This window comes from Solanum pennellii, chromosome 5, assembly GCF_001406875.1.
Source record: "Solanum pennellii chromosome 5, SPENNV200".
Taxonomy (NCBI): domain Eukaryota; kingdom Viridiplantae; phylum Streptophyta; class Magnoliopsida; order Solanales; family Solanaceae; genus Solanum; species Solanum pennellii.
In genome coordinates this window covers 14,107,563-14,117,881 of record NC_028641.1, presented here as the reverse complement: position 1 = coordinate 14,117,881, position 10,319 = coordinate 14,107,563, and positions in this window count along the sequence as shown.

The following is a 10,319-nucleotide window of genomic DNA, read 5'->3' as shown; positions in this document are numbered from 1 at the left end:
ATATATATATATATATATATATATATATATATATATATATATATTATATCCATGACATAGTCTTAAAACGAATGTCTCATATTAAAACATCTAAACAAGAGTATAATAATTGGGCATAACCCTTACATTAATACCAATAAAACCACATATAGGATACACAATTGTAGTACTCAAATGAAAAAGAATGAACAAAGTATTTTTAAGACTAATGAAAATCCAATACAAGAATGTGGCATTGTCCTAGAAGAGGTGAGAACCTTCCCAACTTGGAGAATGAGAATCCATGTCTTCTCCAAGAGTCGTCACGAACCCTTCAACGAACGGAATCTAAAATGTTGGGGAAAAAAAAGAGAAACGGGGTTAGCACATCACTTGTACTAAGTATAAGACCATATGCACATAACACATAGAAATCATGCTAAAAAGGGACATTTCATTAAAGCATGCTAATTTACTTTGAAAAGCAGTTTGCACAATAAAGAACCAATACAAGTCAATAGCACATGTTCATTAAGTCAAGACCATGTACCTCACAAGAGCAACAATAATAAGTCTAGTCTAGTCAACATGCATTTCAACACAGGTGAGTACATAATCAAGACCACTTTATCATAAAGTTATAGTATCAACAATCATGTATAAGAGTTCATGACATCATCACCAAAAATAGACCATTACTCATGAACCCTCATTAAGTATATTAGTGCAATGACTAAGAAAGACCACATAACCTCACTTAACCAAGTAAATCCAATAAGAACCATAAGCAATGTCCATTTCACATACTATATCATTTAGAGTAAACATCATCATACTTTGACGATGGAGATCAAACACATGTTCATAAGTGAAACAAACATCACATAATGTTATTAACATATAAGATAAACATATACATATCATTTACATTTATAAGCAAATAAGCATATAAGACCACCCTTCTAAGACTCCCCTGAAGGCTAACTAGTGCAATGTATAGGTAGAGTCCCATACCCCTACCTAGATTAAGTCAAACCCCTCAAGTCATCCTAGTTAGAGTCCACTTGATTATATCATTTTACTTTTGGGAACTTCTTTTCTGAACCGACATAGACCACATGAGTAAATGTGGAATCCGGTGTTATGGAATCCTAAACCGAAGGAAGGTGGACTACTTGCCAAGGTACTACCAAAACACGAACATAGCATCTATGTGGATCCACTAGCTAGTATTCCTATGGGGCAACATAGTTCAAGAACTAGGAGATATAGTTGGAACCCTCTTTATGCTACATGCATTATAGTCTCCAATCTTATGAGTAAATTAGTGATCCTACCATCCCTATGTGGGAAGGGACACTCCTCACTCTAGTTCACTCGGTGCTAAGCTAAAGTCCGTTTTGAATTATCTTTCATTAAAAATCATAACTTAGTGTAGGTCATAGGGTCTATCCCTTATATAGTCATAGTCATATCTCAATAGAAATTTCCTGAGAACACCTTTCATTACAACCCTCATATGTGAGATTAGCACATTAACATCATTATATCATAGTAAGTCACATAGGTACTTCATCACCAACCTTATATCATTACATCTTAAGCATAATCTCACAACCACATAATAAAGACATTTCAATTCAACATCATACCAACCCTAATTAATCTTATCATAAGGTATACACCAATAAAACTTCATGACTAAACACAAGTAATCATAATTGAAGTAAAGGTTTGAGATCACAAGACTAACCCCAATCTCCTTCGGAAGCCATCACCAAGGTTTTACCATCAACAATCCAATTCAACCCAACAATGGGTGAAATATCATCACAATATAGTATTTAACACAATAATGAAGTCAGTTGAATCACTACACAATGATTCATCCCTAGTTCATATGCTAGGGTTAGAGACTTAGGTCAAATTTATGATCTACTTCACAACCTAGGTTAATTAATAAAAAACTAGCATCATTAGGTTATAATACATCATAATATACTCATAATTCTCTAAATATTTCATAATAAAAGTAACATAGAAGATCGATTATGTAATAGAAGAAAACCCACATGGAACTCATCTTTTTAAAATCAATTTTTTGAAAACCCTTTGGGGAAAGAATCCCAAAGGTAAAAGGAATCACATACCATGTTAATTGATGGAGAATGATGAAGAAAAATCCCTTTCTTTAAGCCCTTAGACCTTTACCTAGCCTTCAATGGAGTTCGTATTTTTTCTTTTGGGAGAGAGAAAGAAAAGAGAAGGAAGAGCAATTGGTTTTGGGAATCATGAGAGTTGAATTTAATTTAATCAGGTTTTGGGTCTTTATAAAAGTCATTAACTAACTTAATTAGATCTCCCTTAACCATAACTAATTAACCAACCGCCTAATTAATTAATTGAACTACCCTAAAACGTGGCAGAAACCAGTGACTTGACCTACGAGACCCCGACCTACAGGTCGTCGGTCAGTTGACGCCCAATGTCCCTTCCGTGCTGATGCTCCGTCGTTTTGGTCAGAGAGTTTCCAAAATGGACCCTTGGAAAAAATTTCTAAGTGACCATCGATTGTATACATCGATGCCTCGTATATTGGCCTACGCCTTGTTGGTTGGCTACTATCGATGGCACTGTCTTTTTATAGCTTTTAGCAAAACAAGAAGGGTCCTCCTCAAGGACCCTTTGGTTGGTCCTCGGGGAGTCGTACCCGGACGTTTTGACTATAAAACAACTCTAATATATGTTAGACACCTTTTGACCAGTTTGATCATTTTCTGACTCATAAAACCTTGTAAAATAGACTAAGGTAGGATAGCACCTCTTGAACTAGTTTCCAAATGTCATGGACGTTCCTTGACATTTTGATTTGAAAACTTCCAAAATGACTATATACATTATATTTTACCTTAAAAAAGTTTTAATACTCTTAGAATCTCATGTTAGTCTCTAGATTAGGCTTTAGACTTTGGAGTAGTACACCTAATTTTATAGTGAGTGGACTTGGGGTTTAAGTCAACTTAGGAGATGGGGTGTTGACTTCTCAGACTCGCCGAATGGAACGGCGAGCCTGAATTTGCTCGCATCAATTTACATAATGTAGTACATCAGAGATCAAGCCAAAAGGGTAGGGGTTCCACTTGGTGGATCGCCATGTCGACTCGGCACATCGCCAAGTTGACTCGGCAGACCGCTTAGTCGACTAAGAAGTGAAAATTTTCCTTTCTCTAAATATGGGGTGTTACATGTAGACTCTTACTCTTCAAGATATCACCTCATATTTTATTCATTTGTAGGTCATGAGTATTCATCTCTTGCCTCATCAAGTTTAGTCTTTAGTCTAGATTCATTTTTGGTGAGCAATCCTTTCAACCTACAATCATTCAATGTGGCCGAGAACTATCTCTTCCACAATAGTTACATCAATAATCAACAATTAATAACATAAGATTTACTCTCTGAACATTATATCTCTTAGTAATTCCATATGCTTGACTCTAAAAGCAATTTAACATTATAATCATCTCATAAGTTTCAATCCCAAAACAATTCTAATCATATATCATCCTATAAGCTTTAATCTCAACAATCTATGTCTATATGCTTCAATCTCAGGCAATTCTAATCATACTTCATTATTTATCCTCGATCTCAAGAACTAATAATCATGATTCATCATATCAACTTCAATTCTAATGTATCTCATAAATCCAAGATTGAATACATATAAACCCACAAATTCTTTTTTAATGGCATAAAACCCATTTACATTAATCTCATCTTTAAAGACATAGGTTAATGTAATTCATTCTAAAAACATTGAATCTACTCAATTCTAGCATAAACAATCCTAATCTAGTCAATTTAATAAACATTCATCAATACCCACAATACAGGAAGAAACCGTAACTCAAATTGGGGAATTTTATCCTTTAAATTGGGGAATCACGGCGACTCCATGGATGAGAGGAATTCATGGTTAAAAAACTATCATGCCTTGATAACAAATATCAAAAATGCTTGATGATTGGAGACTTGACCTTGATCCTAGCTTGAACTTTTTCTTCTTCTACAAGTTCTAGAGAAAGAAATATTTGAGTGAAGAACTCTGGGATTTCTTTTGGGGCCTTGGAAATAATGACTTGAATTGGCGAGTTAATGGGCTAAGACCACTTATATAGGTGTACTAGGCGTGGGTAAACTATCCTAGATTTATCCTAATTAAAACCGGAAAGACCCAATCTACCCCTCACGTAACAGTGCAATGTCCATCTCCACATGAGGCTCCACGAGTCGTGGTCCTTCATGTGGTGGTTGAGCGATAGCTAGGATACATTCCCTTTGTTATCTCTTATATTCAGATTGGCAAAGAAGAAATAATAAAAGCTGAAAAAAGAAAAAACAAAAGAACTATCCTAGTCACAAAACCCATAATGTGTCCTTAAGAAATTTAATCCCTTCAAGTACTTGAATTTGTATATTAATTCCACCCAATATAATAGATTAAACATTAAAGAATTAGTGGTACCTCAAACTTCAATAATTTCAACGTGCTAAAAATGACAGTAACGAATCACACACATAAACGATCGATCAATATTGTTTTGTAAGAAATGTATACAAGAGAAGGAAAGAATTAGATTCCGAAAAATGAAAGAAAGCCTCTATATTTATAGACAAAAAAGGGTAAAAGTCACAATTCTTTATAAAGGATACAACCTTTCATAAAGGTCACAAACCTTCGGCATAGTCACAACCCTTCAGGAGAGTCAAAACCCTTCATTTCCTGCTCACACCTTTAAAACTCAACAATCCCCCACATTAATAGAGAATGACTTCTCAAAACATATGCATGAAAAAATTTGTGGTTCGTAAGTAAGGATTGATTTCATCCGGATAAGTGGGTTTCCCTTTGAAGTTTCCATAGTGAACATATATGGTATTACTCGGTCAATTGGTAGATTTGATATCTTTAATCATCGAGCTATGGTGTGTACCTAGACAACATAAGTCACACAATCAACCCTTTAACTGCTTTTGGTTCAAATTGATTTGTTTGTTTCAACTATAAACACATCTTTCTTTATAAGTGGGTATCAAACATAGAACCCATAAACACATCTTGCTTTATAAATGTGTTATCCCATAGATATATCATCTGATATAGCCTGTATCAAACATAGAAACCATTAAAAAGTCCTATGCCTTTATCCTTGTCTTATCATGAGAATGGACCATAAAAAATATTTTGACTATGTTGAACCGTAACCAATAACTTTGTTTGATCTCCTTGAACCTAGATCTTGGGATCTCCTGTCTTCTAGGTAGAGTTACTCCAAAAATGACTCGTTCTCGGCCATAGTCACATTCCCTGTGACAATCTATCAACTCTCAGTCTAGTTAAACCTTTGTAAGTGGATCCGACACATTATCATTTGACTTTAAAAAGTCAATTATGATAATTCCACTAGAGAGTAGTTCTCTAACGATGTTATGTCTACATCATATATGACAAGGCTGTTCGTTATACATCATGCTCCATGCCCTTCCTATTGCAAATTAACTTTAACAGTGTATGCATACTAGAGCTAAAAGCTTTGGGCCAAAAATCTTTCAAGAAATGTAAGTCATTCAACTTCTTCTTCAGCCTTATGTAGAGTGATAAACTCAGATTTCATAGTAGTTGAGCGATACATCTATGTTTGGAATATTTCCAAGAGAATGATCTTCCACCAAGAGTAAATACATAACCACTCGTGGATTTTACTTCATTTGACCTGGTGATTCAATTTGCATTACTATAATCTTCCAATACTGTTGAATATTAGTATAATTCAAAACAATTTTTTTTAAATACGTTTTAAATACTCCAAAATTCTTTTCATTGTAATTCAACGAGTTTGAGATTACTCATTAACCGACTACATTTACTATTGCACATGCTATATCTGATCGCGTAGACATCAATATATATATATATATATATATATATCATACTTCTAAATACTCTAGCATAATCTAATTGTGAGTCACTCTTTCCTTCATTCTTTTGAAGTACAAAGTTCACATTTATTGGAGTTTAGTCAATATTGAAATCCAACTACTTTAACTTGTCAAGTACCTTTTCAATCACATCAGTAACTTCATTCTCTTTCATATCGAAGTTACTTTCTAGCATATGCTTAGTAGCATTCATGCCAGATATGTCACTTTTGATGATAATCATGTCATCAACATAAAAAAAATAATGACATTATGATTTGGAATGTCTTTAATGTAGAACATTTATAACATTTATTAATCTATAATTCATTTGTCAATATAGTTTGGTTAAACTTCGCATGTCATTATTTGGGCGCTTGGTTATTGTCATATTACACTTTTTTTTACCAGGAACCACAAAGACCTAGGGTTGTACCATTTAAATTTCTTCCTATAAAATGTTTTCACATCCATTTAAACAAAATTCACAACTAGCACAACTGACATCTTAATTTATGTAATCCTAGTTAAAGGGTATTATTTTTCTAAATAATCAACGCTTTTTTATTGTTAAAACCTATGAAAACAGGTCATCCTTTGTATTTATCAATAGTTTTATGAACTTTCTTTTCCTTTTGTAGATCCACTTTGATCCCAAAAGTTTATTTCCTGGAGGAAGATCAACCAACTCTCAAGTGTGGTTACTCAAGATTGAATCTATCTTACTATTCTCAACTTCTTCCCAAAAAAGACGAGTCCACAAAAAACATATCTTCTTCGACTATGTGGACTCATTTTCAAGAAGAAATATTTCAAAATAATACCCGGAGGAAGTAATTTGTCCATGGACAATTACTACGGCTCTGAATTTCTTTATCAAGTATATTCTCCTATGGTTATTTCCAAGGTCATTTAGAACTTTCACTTGACTATCGGATAGTTCAAACTTATGAACCAGAAATCGACATGTTTTACTATTTGTAGCATATCCAATGAACATTCAATCCACAATCTTAGGTCCTATTTTGACCCTTTTGGGAATAGTTCTCTCATTTCCATTTCTAATATGGAATAAGCTGTATTGGAAATTGTAAGATCACTATTTTTAAGAGTTATTTCTTGTATATGCTTTAAGGGAGGAGAAATAATTCTTTATCAGGATACAACAAAGCCTGAACAAACACAAATTTTTATTGCTACCTTTCTTAACAAACAAAAGGTTTTTTCTATTTTTTTGTTACTCCCTTTACTAACAAACAAATTTATTTGTTTATCTCCACAATTACCACTTCTAATCATGACAATCTTTATATCCAACTGATTTTCAACATCAGTTTTATATTGCCTATATATATTTCTATTGCTTCATCCTTACCATTCAGCAAATAAACATAAAAATATCTAGTGCAATTGTCAAAAAAGTTTATGAAACATTTTTTCCCACCATGAGGTATTAAAATTCCTTTCAACAATACGTACTTGACATTTTGATTTATTGCACTAGAAGTTAAGAAAAACTTCTACGTTGATCAGTTTTTTGCAAGGATATGTAATTGACATGTCACAAACATTTATGTCACAAACAATTTGATTCAAGCAAGTAAGAAAAAACATAAATACTAAGTTTGAAAAGATCTTCTGTAGTGTAACCTTTTTCCCACAAATGTTTTGTTCTTTACTTTTTTTTTATTTATAAAATGTTCAAATATAGACATTGTTTTAGAGTCAACACCTTGTCATATGTCCTTTTCAGAAGGACCTTTCCATGACATTTAATTTGTTATAGAATTACCCATGACCATAGTCTCATTGGTCCAATAATGGCAATATGACCATACTGCTTGTTTTAAAACACAAACATAACATATAACTTTTCACCAATTTTCATGTCTTTATAAAACAAATTATTTTTATAGACATATCTTTTCATGAAAAACCACAATTTTTTATGTGAAAATTTTTCATCAAAAAATACAATTCTTTGAACGAGTAATATAATTTTGTAGTTTTGTAATAGTCATATTATATACTATTAAGAGAGACTCAACAATCAAAATATCAAATACACTCGAAGAATTTTGTGGGTCTAACATAATACAAGAATAACATTAAATTTCATGTCATGTGCTTTCAAATTTTAATAAGATAGTAACTCTAATTTTGTCTTTATCACAAGTAAAGAACCCCCCACATTTTATATATGTTCTTAAAATATTTTTCAAGTATTTGAAATTATTTTCTACATACTTTTTTTCATGCTTTAAAACTGTATACCACCAAATACACATTGAAACACGAATCCTTCTTTTAGAGATTTAATCCATAGAAACACCCATTACATGCACAAAAATCACTAATTTTTATGTCAATAGTGTTCTTTTACCCCTTTCCGTTACAATTAGACAAACCACTTTGCATTTAGAATATTAACAATAAAGACAAATTGTTTCAAGTATAATGATGAAGTTTTTATACTCTTCTAATCGTTAACCGAGTGAACCTCGAATTCTTATGAAGTTTTTATATTCTTATAATCAGTTTCACAGTCACATAGAGTAGTAAACCAAAAAGGTTTTAATCTCTAGTAACCTCAAATGCAACACAGCTTCTAGATAACAAAACATATTTTATCTTTTTTTGAATCCATTAGCCTTAATATTCCTAACAAAGATTTTGTACTCTTCAAGTCAGAATATCCATTCAGAAGACTATTTAACAAATTGGTTAAGTTTCTATATTCTTCGAACTAATGCACAATTCGATTTTTTCATGAATTTCTTATATTATTCATACAAATGGAGAAAAAATATGAAGATTTTCAGTCTCCAATAGTGAAATGAAATCAAATTTCACATGGAGTAGAAAACTACAAATGGTTTTTTTCCTCTAAACAGAATATATATTATTATTAATAATAAAGAAATAATAAAGACAAGCTGAGATCGTCACATAATAACAATCTATGCTAACATTTATGAAATAAATATCACAATTTATAATGGATAGAAAAAGAAAATAATAATCAAGGGAAATAATGATAGAAACTAATTCTTACTCGCATTGAATCAACAATGATTCCATGCAAGTAACTTTTCTTGCTATTATTTTCTTTCTCAGTTTCCATCATATTCTTATTTTTTCAAGAAGACATTTAATTTCAGCAAGAAACTAAACTCATGCTAAAATATTATTATGAGATAACACTTGTTCATTTACTTCTTCTCATAATTATATAAAATCAAGAATATAGGAAAAATAAAGAAAGTGTTCATCATGTTAAAGAAATCATTATACTGTTAGTATTTTTTGTATTCTACTGACTGAGAGAATCTGATCATGGAAGTAGAAGATAAATGCATTACTTCTCCATAATTTGTTGCATTGTTAAGCGAAGACGTAGGGGAACGTAACAGAAAAAAATTGTAGTAATCCAATTAAAGATTACCAGGTAACCTTGTTATTATTTTTTCTAAGGAGAAAAATAGTTTCTAAGAGTTAACATCTTCGATTTTTTATCATGTGTGTCTTTAAAAAAGATCTGCAAATCATATGCTGTGGAATGAATTTTACTTGCCAAATATTATTGCCTTTAAAATTATTTAGTTTGCAAAAATGAGAGATGCATATTTTTGTTTGATAAAATAGTATGTCAGTTGGAAGACTATTTGAAAAGAAAAGCATTTCTATGTGATAAAGGATATGCTTAATTCTGTTTGCAGACTAAAAAAATCTTTTGTAGTTTTTTACTCCTTGTGAATTTGATTATGTCAGATTGTTGCGGATTAAAAACTTTTGTAGTTTTCTTCTCCGAATAAATTAGACTATGTTTGTGGTGTACTCTTGATTTTCTATAAATTTCACTGTTATATAGAAACATTCTAAATCCGAAGTGGTATATCTATTTGTGATAGAGGAAAAAAATCAGGGACTTAGAGTTGGCGAGTTTGTGCCTCTACAAAATGAACCTTGACATTATGTAAAGATTGTCAAAGAGAATTGAAACTCTATAAAACTTTCGTAGAATAATAGTTTCAAAAGAGGTTTCATATTGCCAATCACATTTTAATAATATGGGAAATATGTGGAAAAATTATTTTCAAATACCTGAAAAATATTTTTGAGATCACATTTGAAATGTGGGGGATTCTTTGCTTATGATAAAGATAAAATTAGATTTGGTGTCTAATTTAATGTTAGAGCAGAAGATATGAAATTCAATGATAGTTTTTTATTATGTTAGACCCACAAAATTCTTCGAGTATATTTGATATTGTGGTTGTTGAGTTTTTCTATTACTAGTATATGATGTGACTAGTATAAAACTACCAAATTATATATATATATATATATATATATAT